The 20,452-nt window shown below is 44.0% G+C and overlaps 1 pseudogene; it reads right to left on the reverse strand.

Moving 5' to 3' along the window:
- Positions 1-12,562: 12,562 nt before the first annotated feature.
- LOC122225314 lies at positions 12,563-15,433 on the reverse strand (annotated as a pseudogene).
- Positions 15,434-20,452: the final 5,019 nt, after the last annotated feature.

The following is a 20,452-nucleotide window of genomic DNA, read 5'->3' on the forward strand; positions in this document are numbered from 1 at the left end:
AAAAAGGAAACAGCCACTTTCTCATGTTGCTTACTTTTTTTTTTTTTTTTAAAGTTTATTGATTTATTTTGAGACAGAGAGTGTGTGGGGAAGGGCAGAGAGAGAATCCCAAGCAGGCCCCGGGCTGTCAGTGCAGAGCCCTACGCTGGGCTCGATCTCATGAACCGTGAGATCATGAACCGAGCCGACCTCAGAGGTCGACTGACTAACTGCCGAGCCACCCAGGCGCCTCTCACACTGCTGACTTCGGAACCGAAGTCTTACCCATGTACGTGTCATTGGAAGAATTTAGGCTACATATTTCCCTCCCCAACCCCAGCAGCCAAAGGGCACATTCTAGATGTTATCTTGGAAAAGTGAGACCCGAGACGTGGGAGATTTACCAAGGGAAAGGTGACCAAGAGATCTCGGGTAGCGAGGAAACGAAACAGTATTTACTGGGCCAGCCAAACTATTAAGAATGAGAGTGGCATAAACATATTTTCAGACACTGAAGTCTCAAAAAAGGTACCACTTCCTTAGCCTTTCTCAGAAATCTACTGGCAAGAGTCCTGCCTACACGAGGGTGCCAACCAAGGGAAATTAAGACATGGGATCTAGGAAACAGGTCTCCATCTCACCTGAAACAAAGGGAAGCCACATACTGGTTGGTGGTAGAAGGAATGTCCAAGTTGGCATCTGGGCTGTGGGTCTAAAGAGAGGCTGGCACAGGACAGCTCGGGGCTTCTGGCCACTGAGGGCTGGATGAGTGTTGTCAGGGGAGCTGACAACGGTTTGGGGACAGATCAGTGGCAAAAACAGAGAAAACCAAGCAAATAGAAGAAAAAGGGACGATCGTTACTTTTAGGGAGAAGAAAAAAGTTGTATAAGAAAAGGAAATCTAACCAAAAGACCAAATGTTTGTACTCAGTTATGAAAGATCACTGCATAACATAAAATGCACAGCCTGGATATCGGGTTCGCAAAAAATGAAGTAAATAACTGAGAAGATAAGGGAGGGGAAGTGCCTATATATATACGTATATAGATGCACATATATATATATATACGCACACATATGTATATATACAAACACACACACACACACACATATATATATAATGTCGCAGAGTTAAAATCTTATCTTCCATAATAGAAAATATATACTATCTTAAAAGTAAAAACCAAGAAGTTTAAAAATATTTTTAGTAAATATAACTATATTATATATTTATATGAGCATAAATTACATTTGTATTAGTAATTCACATAATAATGTCAACACATTATTTTTAATTATGGAGGCATACGCCAGAATAAAGATTAAAGGAGTGGAACCAGGGGCGCCTGGGTGGCGCAGTCGGTTGAGCGTCCGACTTCAGCCAGGTCACGATCTCGCGGTCCGTGAGTTCGAGCCCCGCGTCGGGCTCTGGGCTGACAGCTCAGAGCCTGGAGCCTGTTTCAGATTCTGTGTCTCCCTCTCTCTCTGCCCCTCCCCCGTTCATGCTCTGTCTCTCTCTGTCCCAAAAATAAATAAAAAACGTTGAAAAAAAAATTAAAAAAAAAATAATAAAAAATAAAGGAGTGGAACCAGCTGCCTCTGGGGGGTGGGAAGGTTGTGGCAGGAGACTATTGTTTTTCATTTAAATTTTGTTAAATTTTTAAAAATTTTAAGTAGGCTCCACACCCAACGTGGGGCTTGAACTCATGACCCTGAGATGAAGAGTCACACGCTCTGCTCACAGAGCCAGACAGTCACCCCCTGTTTTTCATTTTAAGCTGTGTTGAACCATTTGACTTTCAAAAGTAAGAATATATAGAACTTAATAAAAATAATGATGACAGAGAAAATTCAATATATTACAGATTCTCGCAAGCTCTGGGTTCCAGGTTTTAGTTGTGCAGCTCTGTTCTTTTTAAAATTAAAATTTTTTTTTTTAACTTACTTTTGAGGGAGAGAAAAACAGAGCGTGAGCAGGGGAGGGGCAGAGAGAGAGGGAGACACAGAATCCGAAGCAGGATCCAGGCTCCAAGCTGTCAGCACAGAGCCCGACGCGGGGCTCGAACCCACCGACCGGGACATTGTGACCTGAGCTGAAGTCAGACGCTTGACTGACTGGCCCACCCAGGTGCCCCCGTGCAGCACTGTTCTTAATACTATGGTGTGAAATAGATATGATGTAGACCTGAGTTCTTGAACGAGTGTGCAATTCTGAAACTGACATACATGAGAGACCTCTGTGTAACGGGCCGGAAAGCAATGAATACATTTATGTTCAGTCTATATTTAAATGAAGCTAGATTCAGTTCTCATCTACACAGATCAAAACACATGCTCAGGGCATAAGGGTAACTGCGATTTCTAGGAGAAATGGCAGAGAAAAGAATCTGTTGGTCTAGCAGGCTGTTGACTCCACCCTGGAATGATTAAGCTCCCAAGATGGTAGTCACTGGTTAATCATTGAGGCATCTGATGGGGGTTGGAAAACTCATACCCCCTCACACACATCTTGTATTCAGATGACCAGAAGGTTTCAGTGACCCCCTGGAGAATCAAACCAAGGTGTTATCCCCCCTCTTAAGAAATTAATAGCCTAGTGGGGGGGGCGGATAAGAAAAGAAATTTTAAGAATACAAACGTATTAAATTTTTTTGTTGTTGAATGAGTTGACTCTTGGGGTTCAGAAAAGCGGAAATTCAGCGAGATTTGAGTTGTCCAAAGAGGTTCACAGAAGAGGCTGGATTCAGAGCAAACTCTGAAGGGAGAAAGGATCGGAATGGTAAGGGGGAGGGGGGCGGCCACTCTGGGACCATCCCCTTGAACGCACCGATGTGACAGTGACTGAGGTGCATTCAGATCAGTTAGAAAAACAGTCCTACGTCACCACGAAGAGTTCCTGTGGAGCAGTGTGGAAACCAGGCTAGGTGTTGTGGGGCTACGTTATAGAAGATATTGGAAGGCAGGAGGAAGAAGTTAAATTTGATGTGTTAAAGATGGTCAACTGTAAAACAAGGGAGTACTTTTCTTTGATGTATCTTGGGCTTAAAATATAATTTCAACTTTTTCTTATAGAATTAAGCATGCTTGAGGCGCCTGGGTGGCTTAGTCGGTTGGGTGTCCGACTTCGGCTCAGGTCATGATCTCGCGGTCCGTGGGTTCGAGCCCCGCATTGGGCTCTGTGCTGACAGCTCAGAGCCTGGAGCCTGTTTCAGATTCCGTGTCTCCCTCTTTCTCTGACCCTCCCCTGTTCATGCTCTCTCTCTGTCTCAAAAATAAATAAATGTTAAAAAAAAATTAAAAAACAAGAATTAAGCATGCTAATTATAGAAAATACATGTATCTTAGATATTTTTCCATAGAGTCCCGTGGAACAGCTCTGTTAGAAGTGGAAATGCTTGAGGTTTGAGATTAGATCTGGGCTAAGATCTTTTCCTTGCCCCCTGGTAGTCTGTGACCTTAGGGAGAGTTCCTTATTCTCCCTGAAGTTTGGTTGGTTTCTTCATCTTTTAAATGGGGCAAATGTTGTAAAATGCAATTTTCTCAGTTCTTACCCTTTTCTCTGGAAATTTCCCTCTGCCCCCATTTGCAGGGATCAATCCTTGGGAAGCCTTACACCCCCACCACTCTGGGGTACACATCTGACTGAAGCTACACTAATCAGGTTCTTTCTTCTGGAAATTGGACACATTTGTGGGCCTGGGATGGTAATATTTGAATTTAAGGCTGTGTGTGTGATTTCTTCCATAGAGTTCCGGGGAAGCAGAAGAGGTAGCTAGCTGGATTGCAGAAAGAGAAAAGAATAGGGGTGCCTGGGTGGCTCGGCCGGTTGAGCATCGGACTGTTGACCTCAGCTCAGGTCATGATCTCACAGTTTGTGAGTTCGAGCCCCACTTTGGATTCTGCGCTGACAGCATGGAGCCTGCTTGGGGTTCTGTCTCTCCCCTTCTCTGACCCTTCCCTGCTCGCATCCTCTCTATCTCAAAACAAATACATTTTAAAAAAAGAAAGAGGAAAGAATGATGTAAATGTGCTAAGAGATCTGGGTACTAGAGGAAGAGAGAATTCCCACATTATCATTTCCGACATTGACCCCTTTCTAAGGCTTTGCTGCCTTCCTGCATCCTTGCAATAAATTAACCTTTTTTCCCCTTAGGCTAATTCAAGTTCGTTTTCATTTCCTTAAAATTAAGAGTCTTAACGCACGCTAGATACAAATAGGTCTCTGAGCGCCTTATGCACCTCCCCATATCGCTTGGCCTTCCCTCCAAATTCTGACTTTGGTCCTTGCTTCACAGACATCCCTGTCACCGTCTCGTCTCCTTGCACCACTGGCTGCCTCTGCGGCCTCTGCAGTGTGGCTTCAGCGCTCATTATGGGGAGACTCTCATGGTTCCAGCGACATTGGATGGGGGCCCCAGAAGCCACAAGGCTCCTCCCGCCACTTCTGGACTCCAAGGAAACAGGATCTTGCTTCTCCAGCAGTGGCCCAAAGGGCCAGATGACCCAACTTCTGCCGCGCTAGAGCCCGTCAGTTGGTTTTTGCTACACACCTTGAAATGTAAAGTCTTTACATAACAAAGACTTTTTCTCACAATTCTGAGGGTGGCTGGGCCATTCGGGTCTACACTGGCTCCCCTGGCTAGACAGTATAGAATGGTTGGAAACCGGTTGGTCTGGGGGTCTTACCCCCATGTCTGGCAGTTGGCTCAATGTCAGCTGGGACAATTGCATGTGACCCTCATCACCCAGCAAATTAGCTGAGGTTTATATACATGGTGGGCAGAGAGTCCCGACAGCAAGAGAGGGCGTGCCCTAGAGCCACCTGCAGTTTCCAAGTCTCTGCCCAGCATCCTATTTGTTTGCTAACGTCCCCTTGGCCAAAGAAAGTTAGACGACCAAAACTAGATTCAGGGGGTGGAAATAGACCTGTCCTCGTGATAGGAGTTGCTGCGAAGTCACATTGCAGAGGGAAACGTACAAGGATGTATCCAGGAACGGTTGGAATTATTGTGGCCATGTTTGCAAATTCTACCACAGAATTTTGATGTCTAGTGGGGTGAACTTTGATGATTGGAAGACAGAACAGAAAGATCCACAATCGCTTTGTCTTCTGTCTCCCCGCTGGACTATTCTGAGGCTCACTGGTTCCACGCGCTCTCACTGGACGTGTCCTGGGAGTCTGGGCAGCGTTGCATACAGTCTTTGCCTCCAGTTTTATTTCATAGGTATTTGAGCTAAGACACTATTATATCAGATTCTCGAGAAGATTTAAAGAGGATATAACGTCTCTGGATTACACTCCCTAAGCTGTAACTTTTGTCAGCGTTACTAACAGAAGCGTTCCATAATAATAAAATCTGAACGGACTTCAACAGTACAGGCATACCTCGGTCTACCGCACTTCCTTTCTTGTGCCTTGCAGTTGCTGTGTTTTTTTTATAAATTGAAGGCCGTGGCAATTCTGCATCGAGCAAGTCTAATGGGGCCATTTTTCTGACAGCATTTGCTCATTTCATGTCTGCGTGTCACGTTTTGGTAAGTCTTGCTCTATTTCCAAATTTTTCATTATTATTGTATTTGTCATGATGATCTGTGATTGGTGATCTTTGATGTTACCATTGAAATTGTTTTGGGGTGCCGTAGACCACTCCCGTATAAGACCGAAAAGTTAACTGATAAATGCTGTGTGTGTTCTAACTGTTCTACCAACCAGCCAGGCCTTGTCTCTCTCCCTCGGCTTGGACCTCCCCATTCCCCGAGATGCAAAAATATTGAACTTGGGCCAGTTAATAACCCTACAATAGCCTCTAGGTGTTCAAGTGAAAAGGAAGAGTTGCACGGGTCTCACTTTAGATCAAAAGCTAGAAACGATTAAGCGTAGGGGAGGGCATGTCAAAAGCTGATAAGTAGGCCAAAGGCTAAGCCTCTTGAGCCAAGCGGTTAACCAAGTTGTGCACGCAGAGGAGAAGTTCTTGAAGGAAATTAAACGTGCTTCCCGTGAACACAGGAATGATAAGAAAGCGAAGCAGCTTTATTGCTGATGCGGAGAAAGTCGGAGTGGTCTGGAGAGAAGATCAAACCAGCCACGACATTCCCTGAAGCCAAAGCCTCATCCAGAGCGAGGCCCTGACTCTCTTCCATTCTATGAAGGCTGAGAGAGGTGAGGAAGCTGCAGGAGAAAAATCAGAGGCTGGCAGCGGGTGGTTCCCGAGGTGCAAGGAAAGAGGCCGTGTCCATAACACAAAAGTGCAAGGTGAAGCGGCAAGTGCTGATGTGGAAGCTGCAGCGAATTATCCAGAAGACGTAGCAAGGATAGATCATTAATGAAGGTGGCTACAGTCCATAACAGATTTCCAATATAGAAAATATAGCCTTAGCCTGGAAGAAGATGCCATCCAGGACTTTCATAGCTAGAGAGGAGAAGTCAAAGCCTGACTTCAAAGCTTCAAAGGACAGGCTGACTCTCTAGTCAGGGGCTAAGGCAGCTGGTGACTTCGTGCGGAAGCCGATGCTCACTTACCATTCTGAAAATCCTAGGGTCCTTAAGAACTCTGCTAAATCTACTCTGCCTGTGCTCTATAAGTGGAACTACAAAGCCTGGATGATTGTACATCTATTTATGACACGGTTTCCTGAATATTTTTAAGCCAACTGTTGAATCTACTGCTCAGAAAATAAAGATTCCTTTCAAAATATGGCTGCTCCGTGACAATGCCCCCGGTCGTCCCAGGGCTCTGATGGACACGTACAATGAGATGAATGTTGTTTTCATGCCTGCTGACACAACATCTATTCCGCAGCCTGCGGATCAGGTAGTCATTTCAACTTTCAAGGCTTATTATTTAAGAAATACACTTCATAAATCCCTAGCTGCCACAGATAATGATTCCTCTGATAGATCTGGGCAAAATCAATTGAAAGCCTTCCGGAAAGGACCGACCATGCTGGATGCCATTAGGAACGTTCGTGATTCAGGAGAAGAGGTCAAAATATCAAGGTAAACAGGACTTCGGAAGAAGTTGGTTCTAACCCCCAGGGATGATGTTGAGGGGCTCAAGACTTGAGTGGAGGAAGTGACGGCAGATGGGGCAGAAACAGCAGGACAGCTAGAATTAGAAGTGGAGCCTGAAGATGGGACTGAATTGCTACAATCTCATGACGAAACTTTAACGGATGAGTAGCTGCTTCTTACGGATGAGCCAAGAAAGTGATCTCCTGAGATGGGATCTACCCCCGGTGAGGATGCTGTGAAGGTTGTCGAAGCGATAACAAAAGATTTAGAATATCACATAAACTTAGTTCATAAGGCAGGGGCAGTGTTTGAGAGGACTGAGTCCAATTTTGAAAGAAGTTCTCTACTGTGGTTCAAATGCTATCAAACAGCACCGCATGCTACGGAGAAGTCGCTTGTGAAAGGAAGAGTCTATTGACGTGGCAAACGTCGTTGTCTGCTTTTAAGAAATCACCACAGCCACCCCAGCCTTCGGTGACCGCCACCCTGATCGGTCAGCAGCCACCAGCAAAAAGATTATGACTCTTAAAGTTCAGATGATGGTCAACATTTTTTAACAATAGTTTTCGGGAGAGACAGAGACAGCACCAGCAGAGTAGGGGCGGAGACGGGGAGAGAGCGAGAATCTCAAGCAGGCTCTGCACCGTCAGCGCAGAGCCTGATGGGGGGGCCTGAGCTCAAGAAACGTGAGATCATGACCTGAGCCAAAACCAGGAGTTGGACACTTAACCGACTGAGCCACACAGACGTCCCAACAATAAAGTATTTTTAAATTAAGGTATGCACATTGTTTTCTTAGACACAACACTATTGTATACATAATAGGCTGCAGTATAATGTAAACATAATTTTATCTGCGCTGGGAAAGCAAAAAATTCATTTGACTGACTTCTTGTGATATTCGCTTTATTGCAGTGGCCTGGAAACCGCAGCGTGTCTAAGGTATGCCTTAGAAATGATAGTGGCCACATTCTCAAGTCACCCTGCAGTAAAACCAGAATTAGTAAGTTTAAAGAAAACACATCTAACCTGATGGATAAAACAACAACAACAACAACAACAACAACAACAAAACCCACAAATGTTCCTAAGTAGCATTTGGTCCATAATACAAACAACAGACTATTGATGAAATACGTGAAGAGAGAAAATTAATGTGTAGAAATCGCCATGGTATGCAGCCAAAACTGTTCTCATGATTAAATTCCTTAATGGTCTTCATAAACCAAAAAGGAAAATAAAAAGACATAGAGTATTCGGCTTAAGAGATTAGAAAAAAAGAAGATAAAACAGAGCCAAGGAAAGAGCCGAGATCCCACAGTTGGGCTGGAATCCACCCTCACTGGCTGCTCAATTTTCAGGAATTTGGTGAGGCGGTGGTTCAATAGCCATTATTAAAATATTATATAAACTTAAAGAAATCGAACGAAAAACAAAAATGAGAGGCGGCTGGGTAGATCAGTTGGTTAAGCGTCCGACTCTTGGTCTCGGCTCAGGTCATGATCTTTCGGTTCGTGAGTTCAAGCCCCGTATCGGGCTCTGTGCTGGCAGCTTGGGATTCTCTCTCTCTCTCTCTCTCTGTCTCTCTCTCAAATAAATAAATGAACTTTAAACAAATGATACTCAAGTCATTACTTCTTAACTAATTTAGTTCATTTCACTATTATCGTGCTCTTGAGTTTATACATGTCGATTGCATGTGTCTAGTGGAAATACCAGGTAATGGCGTACTACTGAGCATCCATTTGCAATTCTATCTAATCTATCTGCTTTCGCCAATGTCACAGTGACAGCTGGAAATCAGCCATGGTGGGGGTATTTACACCATGGCATTCGGCAGTGCTACAATGGCAGAGCCATTGTCTCCCACCTCCTCCTCTTCCGCTCCTTCTCCTCCTCCTTTTCTACAGAACTGTTGTTAACAAGCATACCGTTGACCATTATTCCATTGGCCATTGACCATTAGTAAATAATCTTTTTTTTTTTAAAGTGTATTTATTTACTTTGACAGAGAGAGAGGTAGGGGGGTGGGGAGGGACAGAGAGAGAGGGAGAGAAAGAGAATCTCAAGCACTGTCAGCACAGAGCCCAACCTGGGGCTTGAACCCATGAACGGTGAGATCGTGTGACCTGAGCCCAAATCAAGAGTCAGATGCTTAACTGACTGAGCCACCCAGGTGCCCCAGTAAATAATTTTTTTTGAGGGATTTGAATTTTCCAAGTTGAGATTTGAATTTTAAAAAGCTTTAAAATGCTTTATAAAGTCCAGGGGCGCCTGGGTGGCTCAGTCGGTTAAGCCGCTGACTTCGGCTCAGGTCATGATCTTGCATTCCGTGAGTTCGAGCCCCACATCTGGCTCTGTGGTGATAGCTCAGAGCCTGGAGGCTGCTTCAGATTCTGTGTCTTCTTCTCTCTCTGCCCCTCTGCCTCTCATGCTCTCTCTGTCTCTCTCAAAAATAAACATTAAAAATTTTTTTTTTAAAATGCTTTATAAAGTCCAAACGTATTTTAGTGTGGTGGAATTCTTCAAATTTCTGGGATACAGGTCTTTGGTTGGGAGGTGTGCAGTTAAATCATTTCTAATTAATGCAAGATGGACCTTAGCACTTAAGAGTGAACGAGATCTCACAATGTTTCTTTAGATTGGTAATATGCAAGGATTGGGCTATAGAGAAGTTTTCTGGCCAAGTCTCCGGATGCTTCTAGGTTATCTGAAATCTAGAAATGGGGGGACATGTATTACACTGTGTGTGTGTGTGTGTGTGTGTGTGTGTGTGTGTGTAGTCAAATGAAATATACTTTACACATGTTTTTCGATAAAACATGAGAAAAATTTAAGTAGGTTGGTGAGTTTTAAGAAAATAATGAATAACAACAGTGACAAAAAGTGCTTTTGCATGGTGGGGGTTATTTCCTTTGGATTTGAAATAATTCTTAGTAAAAAATTCTTCGTAGCAATTTGTGTGAAAGGCATGTTAAACTGTGAGCGTAGACATACCATAGAGAATGCATTTTGAAGGAAGAGAAATTGCAGGGTTATGAAAGTTTGCTGACACGGTTTTCTCCTTTATGCCCAAGCTGTGTTGTGACCCTGTGAGGTAAAGCAAATATATCAGAGCAATTTACCCCTATGTCAGAGAGTATCCTATTTGAGCGGTCCATGCCTCAATTTTTAAGAATGCTTAATTTGTGCCCCAGGTTCTTATGCTGTATAGAATATATTCCACTTTTTTATTTCTTCATTTGATTTTTTTTTTAAAGAGTTAGCATTAGGCTTTAGCTTTTTTTTTTTTTCTAGACCTTTCCTTATTATTTTTACAAATTCTCTTGAAATAATGGTAAGACTTCTTTTCTGTTTTAAAATTTTTTCAATGTTTCTTCTTGTTTTCTCTTTCTTTCTTCTTTCTTTCTTTCTTTCTTTCTTTCTTTCTTTCTTTCTTTCTTTCTTTCTTTTTTTAGAGAGACAGAGTCCAAGTGGGGAGGGGCAGAGAGAGAGGGGGAGACACAGAATCTGAAGCAGGCTCCAGGCTCCCAGCTGTCAGCACAGAGCCCGACGCGGGGCTCAAACTCACAAACCGCGAGATCATGACCTGAGCTGAAGTCGGACGCTTAACCGACTGAGCCACCCAGGCACCCTGGTAAGATTCATTTTCAAGTCAGAAAATTTTCAACTTGAAAACAAACCATTTCCAAAGATCTCTTTGAACTAAGTCTGACATCTGAACTTTCTTTTTAATTTGTTCTTGGCATTGTTAGCTCTTATGAATTCCCTGGGCTTATTAGAGCATGTGAAGCTCTTACGGCTTTCAGTTAATACAATAAAACCTGTTAATGTAAATTTATCTTGGTGTTCTGCACGTGTTTGCTGATTCTGTACACGTTAGTCATTCAGATCTAGATATAAAAGATCATATTTTGAAAGCAAGGAACTAAATGATCCTTTCTAATTATGTTAAAATATTTAAACATTTGGACTTAGATTAAAGATCTCTGGGAAATATGACTCTACGTGTTTTTTTTTTTTTTTTCATTTGCCTTTGAGAGATAACCTAGTTGGTTTACAGCATACACAGAAGTGGATTTTCCGGCTGAATAGGCTACCGTGAGATTTGGGCTCCTCCAATAGGCAAAATGAGATGAAGGATAGATATTGTGGACCATACCTCTTACTGGGTCATGAAACTGTATCCCTGGCCTATTTAAGTAAGTACTCACTTTGAGCCTTTAAGCATGATTTGAAGAGTCTACTCTTAGAACCCCGATAGGTCTTTTACCTGCCTGACCCCCTGTAAATAAATATTTGTTAAGTAAGTGATGGCTAAGAAAATCATAATCTAGAAAAGTAGCCCGTGTTTTCCAACCAATTTTATGTCTTTATTTGAAGTCCCCTACCTTTCTAAAAAGTAACAATCTGGATTTCTGCATTCGTGGTGAAATTGAGGGCTTTATCTGCAGTCTATTTTTGTATCATGATAATTCATCCATTGGAAGCACGTTTGACATCTTAAAGATGAAAGCCGTGTCTTCTAATAAGGATTCCCAGAATAGAATCAGCATATTAATAAACCTGCCCATCACCCATGTGAAATCCATTAACTGAGTGATGTTTGTTAACTAGTCACAGATCATACCCGTATGACACTTCTCAGTCTTTAAATTTCACTCATTCCTGGCTATTGTGTTCATTAGGTGTTGTTACTAGAACAAAAGGGTGGTGAGCTTCCCCAAATGGTCAACAATGGTTGTTTACTTAAATTCCAAAAGAGAGCCTTTAAAAAATATGTTTTGTATGAATTTTAAAGACACTCCAGGGGCACCTGGGTTGCTCAGTTGGTAAAGCATCCGACTTAGCCTCAGGTCATGATCTCACGGGTTTGTGAGTTCGAACCCCACATCGGGCTCGCTTCTGTCAGCACAGAACCCATTTTGTCCTCCATTCTCTCTGCCCCTCCCTCTCTCCCTCTCCCTCAAAAATAAATAAAGACATTTTAAAAAAGACCCTCCAGTTGATATAGTGATTGACAATCAAATCTGTCATCACCAGAACAGCTACTGGTCCTTGATTGATTTTAACTAATAGATACGAGGCAACACTGATGACCCTTAGTACAAATAGGATGACCCTATAGAATATACTATTTGGCTAACATAATATAGATATTATTGTAAGATTTTGTCTTATTAGTTGTCAGCCAAAAAGGTAAAAGTAAAAGTCTCTCACAAAATACCTGCGGAGATAGGGTTGGAGTCAAGCTGAACTTTCTTTTTTTCTTTCTCTTTTTCTTTTTGTGAGAGAGTAAGCTTTATCTCTACTTTCAAACTCTGACGACTTTGCATTTAACGTTCCCCCCGGGGGAAGGGAGGTCACACTACACACTTTCGGAGACATCCCGAGGGTTGTCTGGCACTTTGGTACAGAGAGGATTTGGTCCAATCTCTTGCTGGCTCAGCATACTAAAAGGCATATAAATCAAGTTGGTTGCTCAACCCCTCTGGGCTGGGGTGGGGTGGAAGGTGGACAGGGAGGTGGTCTGGGACAGATGGGCAGAGCACGGGTGTGGGCTCAAGTTCTTACGACAGAGGTAGTTGATCCTGAGTGGCTGTTGAGGTGGCTGAGGGCAGCCTGACTGTTCTGGTGGCCTTAGCTGCTTCTCTGGTGGCTTTCCAGTCCACCAGCTCACAGCCCTGGAACCACAGCTGGCTGTCCCTCTGGGCCCCCTCCACGGAGTCACTGGTGTGGATGACGTTCCTGCTGATGCGGACCCCGAAGTCCTCCCTGTTGGTGATGGGACAGCCTCAGCTGAATCGGTGTGTCCTTCCAGGGCTTTGAGGTGTAGACCACGCTGGGGCCTGTCCAGACCACGGCCATCATGGGGCCGGAGCTCACGTGGCTGATGACGTAGCTGATGAGGGCTGGGTGGAAGGGCTTCCCCTGCAGGCCCCGGTAGTGCTCGGTGAGGGCGCTCTGGCACCTGCAGCATCTTGGCCCCCACCAGTATGAAGCTCCTCCCCTCAAAGTGCCGGGTCGCACCTCCAAGAAGCCACCACGACACCCCATCTGGCGTCACTGCGACGCGGGGCTGCTTCCAGGTGCAGGAAGGCCCTCCCGAGCTGGGGCGCGAGAGCGGGTTTGGCCAGGGGCCTGGGGCCCGCGGGTTGCTCTGCACCCCGAGAAGCCTCCGTGGCCCCCACCTGGGGGCCACTGGCTCTGAGCTTTCTTTTCGTGAACATGGCAGAGATAACACTGGTAATAGACATGTTCACCTGTAACATTTACCAAGTAGCTTCTGTCCAAGTGAACACACGACAATAAGTTTGTTATGTTCTAGCACTATGATTTTTGTGCAGGTGGCATATGTTGGAACATTTAAGAAAAAGTGTCACTCGTTCATTCACTCAACAGACATTCAGGTACTGACGTCCTAGATGAGGTTGGAGACAGGGGCAGGGGCCAGGCCTTGGAGTGTCTTGTAGGCGATGGTGAGGAGTTTGGACTTTGTTCTACAGAAACTGGAAAGAAATGGAAGGATTTTAAACAGGCGCGTAAACAAACCAACAAACAAAATATTCGATTTACTGTCTAAAAATATCTCTGTGTTGACTAGAGAAAAAAACTGCAGTAATCAAGAGTTGAGGGGTTATTGCAATAGTCAAGGCCAGAAAGGATGACAGAGCAAATTGGGGAGGGGTCAAGGGCAATGGAGAGAAGTTGGTAGAGTCAGGTTGAAGGTCTAGAAACTGGTGGCTGGGCAAACAGAGAATTAATTAATTAATTAATTTTTAAAGTCTATTTTTGAGAAAGAGGAAGAAAGAGAGAGAGAGAAAGAGAGAGAGAGAATGAGCAAGGGAGGGGCAGAGAGAGAGGAGACAGAGAATCCCAAGCAGGCTCTGTGCTGTTAGTGAAGGGCCCAATGCGAGGCTCAAACTTACGAACCATGAGGTCATGACCTCATGACCCGAGCAGAGATCAAGAGTCAGACATTAACCAACTGAGCCACCCAGGCACCCTGAGCAAACAGAATTTAAACTCCCCCCCAACACCCAGACCTTCCTTTCTTAGACGAAAGATGATCTTTACTCTCTATTTGTTCCTCCGTCAGAAGTTCCGGAAAAAGATCTACAAATCATGCCATCTCATCCACTCGATAGTTAAGTTTCTGCACAGAACTGTTATTACTGGGCATGCAAACCAGTAAACAGAACACACAGACCATTAAATATTTACAAATGACGTCCTGACAGAACATTTTACAGTTCCAGGTGAGGGGTTTTCAATGGAGGGAGCAAGGTAAGCCTTCTCCCCTGTTGAATGATCCAAGATAATTGTTGCTAAGAACACAGCTCCTAGATCGCTGAAGTCAAGTGACTACAGAGTGGAGAGGTGTCACGCAAGGAGGTCGCACGGGGTGTGGGATCCCCAACAACGAGGGATGTTGAGATGGTCTAAGCAGTAGTCCAACATTCAGGCGATGTCACCAAACGGTTTGTGACTCTGCTATAAATTCTGAAGAGTCACTTTGGTTCAGGAGCTTTTTGATTTGAAGCTTTCAGCAGCCGATTTAGAGAGGTTGGCTTGACCAATGAGAGAAGCAGTCGCTTCATTTTATGTCATTCCAACCGAGTGCCCAGCACAGCGCCAGTACAAGGAAGCACTCCGTGTTTTCTGCGAACATGGTTTTCATCTATTTGAGGAGATAACAGATAAACATGCAGAGCAATGAACATAACAGCTTGCACGCTGAGTGTCCCAATATGGTGGAGAGAGCACAGACTGAAGTCAGACGTAGCTCCGATCCTGCTTCTTTCTCCTACCAGCCGCACGATTTCAGGCAAATTACTAACCTCATCATCTGTTTTTTCAGTTTTATCTGGAGAAAAAAAAAAATAGAGGTATGGATGTCTTCCTCCCCCCCCCTTCCGGTTTGTTAGGATTACACAAACAAACAAACAAACAAAAACCTGAATGAATTTTTTTTTTTAAAAGGAAAAAAAAGGAAAACCGTGAAGAATAGTGGTAGGTGCTTCATGCATGTTTTGAGTTTCAAGAAAGAGAGTCTGAATTACAGAGCAAAAAAAAAAAAACAACAAAAAAAAAGGCACCTTCATGCTGAAGGAGTTGGGATAATTGTTGATGAGAAAAATGGTTAGCGTTCCCATTTGCGGTAATCGTCTCAAGGTTTGAGATGAATGGAAGTGTTAGCTTTTGTGCTATTGACTAATCAGAGACCAGAGAGGCCTAAAATGTGAAGATTGTGACGTACAGGCAAGTGTAAAAGGAATTAGAAAAGGAAAGATGAGTATAGGCTTTTAGTAAACTGGAAACTATTAGTCTCTGGGAAGCTGCTCAGAGTGGGTAAGTGTGTGGGAGAAGGGTGTGACAGGAGACGGGAAATATCTATTACCTTTGTCTTCTGCCCTGAAATTCTCTTTCCTGGCCAGCATCCGGTGCCAGGTGGGCCAGCCAAACCAGATGATCTTTCTGTTTTCCTTTTCCCGGTTCAATTTCTGCAGGACTCTGACTCTCAGCCAGAGTTACTCAAAAGGTCTCTGCTTTCAAAGCCGGTTTACTGCCAACTTCTGTCTCCACATCTTCAAGATCAAGGTAGGCGCTGACGCTGCCCAAGGCACTGGGACAAAAAGCGGAATGGCTCTGATTTCTTAGAAACAACAATACATCTGGAGCCCCTCTGTAACGCAACGAACCTAACGATGTGCTTTGCGAAAGAAAGAGATCTGCAAACTGCAAACGGGTGCTTAATCTCAAGGCAGGCGTTGGAGAATTCAGAATCTTCCCCGAGAGAGGGTGGATATGTGAAATGAGATTGCCCTGAGATTCAAGTGGGAACAGCCACCCACCACGGATTGGTGAAGAGGGGCAGGTAGTCTGTGAAAAGAAGACCACACTCCAGGCCGTTGTGGTTAGGAGTCAATGAGCAAACGTGGAAGTTCTTAGAACGGTGCCCTGCACACCGGTGGATGTGTTATTGTCTCCGGGCAGTGTTTCCTAATTTCCCTAGCGATAAAAACCGCTTGGAGAGACTTGTTGAATTGAAAGATTTCCAGGCACCTCACAGAAGATACTATTTCAACGGGCTTCAAGAGTAAGAGAAGTAGAACTTGTATGCTTAGCCCATGTCCCAGAATTGCAAAGCAAGTGAAGAGTCTTAGGGCTCCTGTTGGCTCATTCTTGCTTCTAGGCTTCCAGACCTGCCCCTCTCTGGGGTTGCCTACACCCGCCAGCCCCCAAAAAGGAAACTGCCAAACAGGGCATCACTGAGGCTTTCTTCTAGGTGGGCCCAAGGAGTCCCTTTGCAGGTGCCCTCTGTTGGGGATTTACCCAGGGCTTTATAGCCTGTTCCCATTGGCCTTGGCCTGGGGTGCAGTTCCTATATTCCCTCATCTCTATCACTAGCCTTCTCTCATCCCTCACTGCCCCAAACATCTTCCCTCATCCAACTGCCCTTCCACAAGCCTGCCAGCCCTTCCGGCGCTTTCCAGAGCTCCTGTTCCGTGAGCAACAAGCACATCCCCTTCTGCCTCCAACTGTCTTGTACTGTTTTCTTCACTTTCTTGACTCCACTGAGACCCTCTCTAGTCAGGGCTATTTATTTCCTCTTTCCCTAAGTATCTTATAGTCAGAATGAGGGGAACAGTGCCCTTTGTGGTCCTCTCCAACGCCTTTTTAAGGTCGTGGGTCCACAGGAGGAAAAACAATCCATCTTTCTCCTGGTCCTTACCTATCGCCTCCACTCCTGATTGTCTTAGAAGATGGCAGGGACCACCTCACGACACATCCAGCTCCTTTATGGTGGGAATGATGTCGTATGTGTCTGAGCACATTGGTGTCCCTAATATGTCCAATAGGAGAACAGAAGTAGCCTGAGACAGGGGGATTATTAGGCCAGGTTGGATGAACAGGACTGAAAAATGCACAGTGACATATAAGGAGGCCTGCCTGAAACATTTCCTCAGGGCTACTTATTTATACCAAAGAGCAAGCAGGTGGGGTACCTGGGTGGCCCGGTTGGTTAGGCATCTGACTCTGATTTTGTCTCAGGTCATGATCTCACAGTTCGTGGGTTTGAGCCCCACAACAGGCTCTGCACTGGCAGTGTAAATTCTGCTTGGGATTCTCTCTCCCTCTCTCTGCCCCTCCCCTGCTCAGGCTCGCTCTTTCTCTCTCTCTCTCTCTCTCAAAAAAAAAAAAAAAAAAAAAAAGAGCAAGCAGGCATTAGTACCTCGTAGTCACCTTATGAATTACCGTAAAATTGTGAAAAGCCGTTAAGTTATTGTGAAAGAAGTTAAGTTTTTTAGATACAGAGTAATCTTCAAAGTGATGTACCAAGGGAGAAAAGGTGAGGGTGGTCAGCTCTGGATGCAGGCAATAAAGGGGTACCCTGATGTAGAGAATTCAAAAACAATCATCAAAGTGACAAAGAGTCGATGTGATTCTTTTAAAAAAAACTCATCGTGTGCTGGCACTTGTAAGCAATATCAGTAATAAAATGTGCCTCTCCCCCCAAATCAATTTTGCACGATTGAGTTGAGTCTGTTGCGGCGCGAGCTTCAAATGAACACATTTTTCGTTTCGTATCCTTCAATCGACACTGTATTGTAACTGGAAGTTAATTTGGAGAGCCTCCGGTTATTCAGAGGGCTCTCCATGGGTTTTCATTCAGAGAATAAATTCATGGAGGCTTAGCATCTCTGGAACTAACTTGAAAGGCCTTTTCCAAGCCCTGTGACGTTCCACATTCCTCATTTAACGGTATGCTTGAAACCCACGACGATAGCACAGGCATTGTGAGGACAAGAAATGAGCTCTCCTCACAATCAGATCCTTCAGATCTGTCATTCTCTGTGAGCCTGTAGTGTTCCTACTCGCATTAAGATTTTAAAATCGTGGAAAAGAGCATGAAGTGCCGAGGTGAAATATTTTGAGTTAAGTGTGCGTTTTAGTTCACACATGAAATACTTTATTGAATTTGAATGACATCTTTTTTTTTTTATGTTTATTTATTTTTGACACAGAGAGAGAGACAGAGCATGAGGAGGGGAGGGGCAGAGAGAGAGGGAGACACAGAATCCGAAGCAGGCTCCGGGCTCTGAGCTGTCCGCACAGAACCCAACGCGGGGCTTGAACCCCCAGACCGCGAGATCATGACCTGAGCCGAAGTCGGACGCTCAACCTACTGAGTCACCCAGGCGCCCCTGAATGACATCTTTTTAAATTTGAAATGAAAAATATTTCATCATAAGTTATTTATTTGAAAACTAAAGAACAAATCAAGAAAATGATGATTATTACTGATTATTGCATGATTATTACTTTTTGACATATAGAAGGGAATGTTAAAAAGGATGCACTCTGATTGTCCAATCTGGACAATATACTAGATATACTAGATGGGCCACTGGTTCCTCAAAATGCCATTGTTGTTTTCAATTAAAATATAATTAAAACATGTTAATCAGGATAGAGAGAAAATGGACCTTATGACCAACTTTTTGTCTCCCTCCTCTCCCATAATAATTCAAGAAAAACCAAAGGACCAATGAAGATGTCCATGCATGCTTTTATTTGGGAACTATGAGTGTGTTTCTCACACCAAAGGAGTTTGTTTCTTGACTGGTATTCCAAAATTTGTATAGGTCTGTACGACGGTAATTTCCGAAGTTGCCTTTTATTATTTTTTTCAAGTTTATTTGTTTGAGAGAGTGAGCAAGCAGAGTAGGGGCAGAGAGAGGGGAGAGAGAGAGAATCCCAAGCAGGTTCCACACGCTCAGCACAGAGCCTGATGCAAGGCTCAAACTCATGAACTGTGACATCATGACCTAAGCTGAAATTAAGAGTCGGACGCTTAACCGACTGAGCCACCCAGGCTCCCAGAGAAGTTGCCTTTTAAATATGGTATTCACAGTCAAAGGGTATTTTAAATTTGTTGATTATCATTGGGGGCAAAATAGTTCCTAATAATTTAAAAATAGGCATATAATTTTGGCATTGAGTGGTACCATTTAGAAAGTAGTGCAAAATATTGCCCCCAAGTTGAATTTAAACAGCGAAGTGTTTTGCATGTTCTAATGGTGACACTTAGTGAAAGTTACCTTTGGAAAACTAAGTTTTTCAATGACCTATTTGTGAATCCCTGGATGTCCTGGAGGTCAGGAGTATTGCCTCAGATGGGTCAAGTGGCTCCTTAGGTGCCATTTGACCTTGGGCACACACTCATGCAGCCACTGGGAGTGATCACTTAAGTGTGCTACTTAAATTGTTCTCTTTCTCCTCATCCTTCTCCCCCTTCTCCTTCTCCTTGCCACCCATTTGCTTTTGTGTCCTTCTCTTCCCATTTGTGCCCCACACCAAAGGCTTCTAGTTAAATTCCCTGGATACAGCCACATAAATTAATTTGAGTATAATGAAACTCCACCGTATTTGGCAAGTCATGGTATTTTTGGCTTCTGTTTTCATTTCACTTGCATTAACACAATTCAAGAAGCACAGAATGTAGGATGAAGATCAATGCATGCATCGATTATGTGTATGCTTTGGCAGAGTAATCTGACCTTTAAACATATTTGCTTTAGACCTTGCCAAAAGCATACTTTCAATTCTCTAGGGTGAGCAATGAGTAGAGCTTTCAGGGCACCAAAAGTCGATGATTAGTCAAAAGGTTTTTCTACTATCCCCTTGGTTTTCTGCCCAAAACCGTGTTAAGCAATATCTAGATATTACTCTCATTGGTTTTGAGCATTTATAAATGAGATATTTCCTCATAAAGTCTTGGGACAATCCTCCACTCTTACTTACTTGGGCGAAAGAGGATACAAAGGAATTTGCCTGCAATACCAGCTGGGGTCTATGACCCTGAGTGCATTTCTATTCCAAAGGGCAACAGTGTTCTGCCCTTACCACCTCCTGTAGATAAAAAATGTCATTGAGAAAACATTTAGCCCGGCTCTCTCCCCATTGGAGGCATGTCCACGGGGCAGATTGTCTCTAAAAACTACCCTAACTGGCAAGGGCGAACACATTTTAGAATGAGAGAAAATTCTTATAGGTATTTTGCAAACATAAGATATGCTTCCCTTGCTGCAATATTTGTCTTTTGGGAAACAGCTTGCAGAGCCTTGTGGTAAGTTGCTCAAGAGTAGTCATAGCCTGTTAATTCCATTTTTTTCTCTCCCTAAGAGAGACGGGAAAGAACTGTCTGGTGAATATCAGGGTCCCTGGGCTCATATGCGGGCATTGGACCAAAGGTCTCCCAGAACTGCAGTGTTTTACTCTAAAATAAAAAGATTGGCTTACCAAAACAGGGACCTTGACCGGAATCCATGGCAATTTAGGGACCAGAGTCCAACGGGCATCTTTGGCTGAACTGCAGGATTCTGGAGATCCCTCTAAAAGAAGGCTGCACAATGTTTTTTTGTATGTACATTTCATCAGGTTTTCAAAAGCTT

The sequence above is a fragment of the Panthera leo genome, chromosome B4 (genome assembly GCF_018350215.1).
Source record: "Panthera leo isolate Ple1 chromosome B4, P.leo_Ple1_pat1.1, whole genome shotgun sequence".
NCBI lineage: Eukaryota > Metazoa > Chordata > Mammalia > Carnivora > Felidae > Panthera > Panthera leo.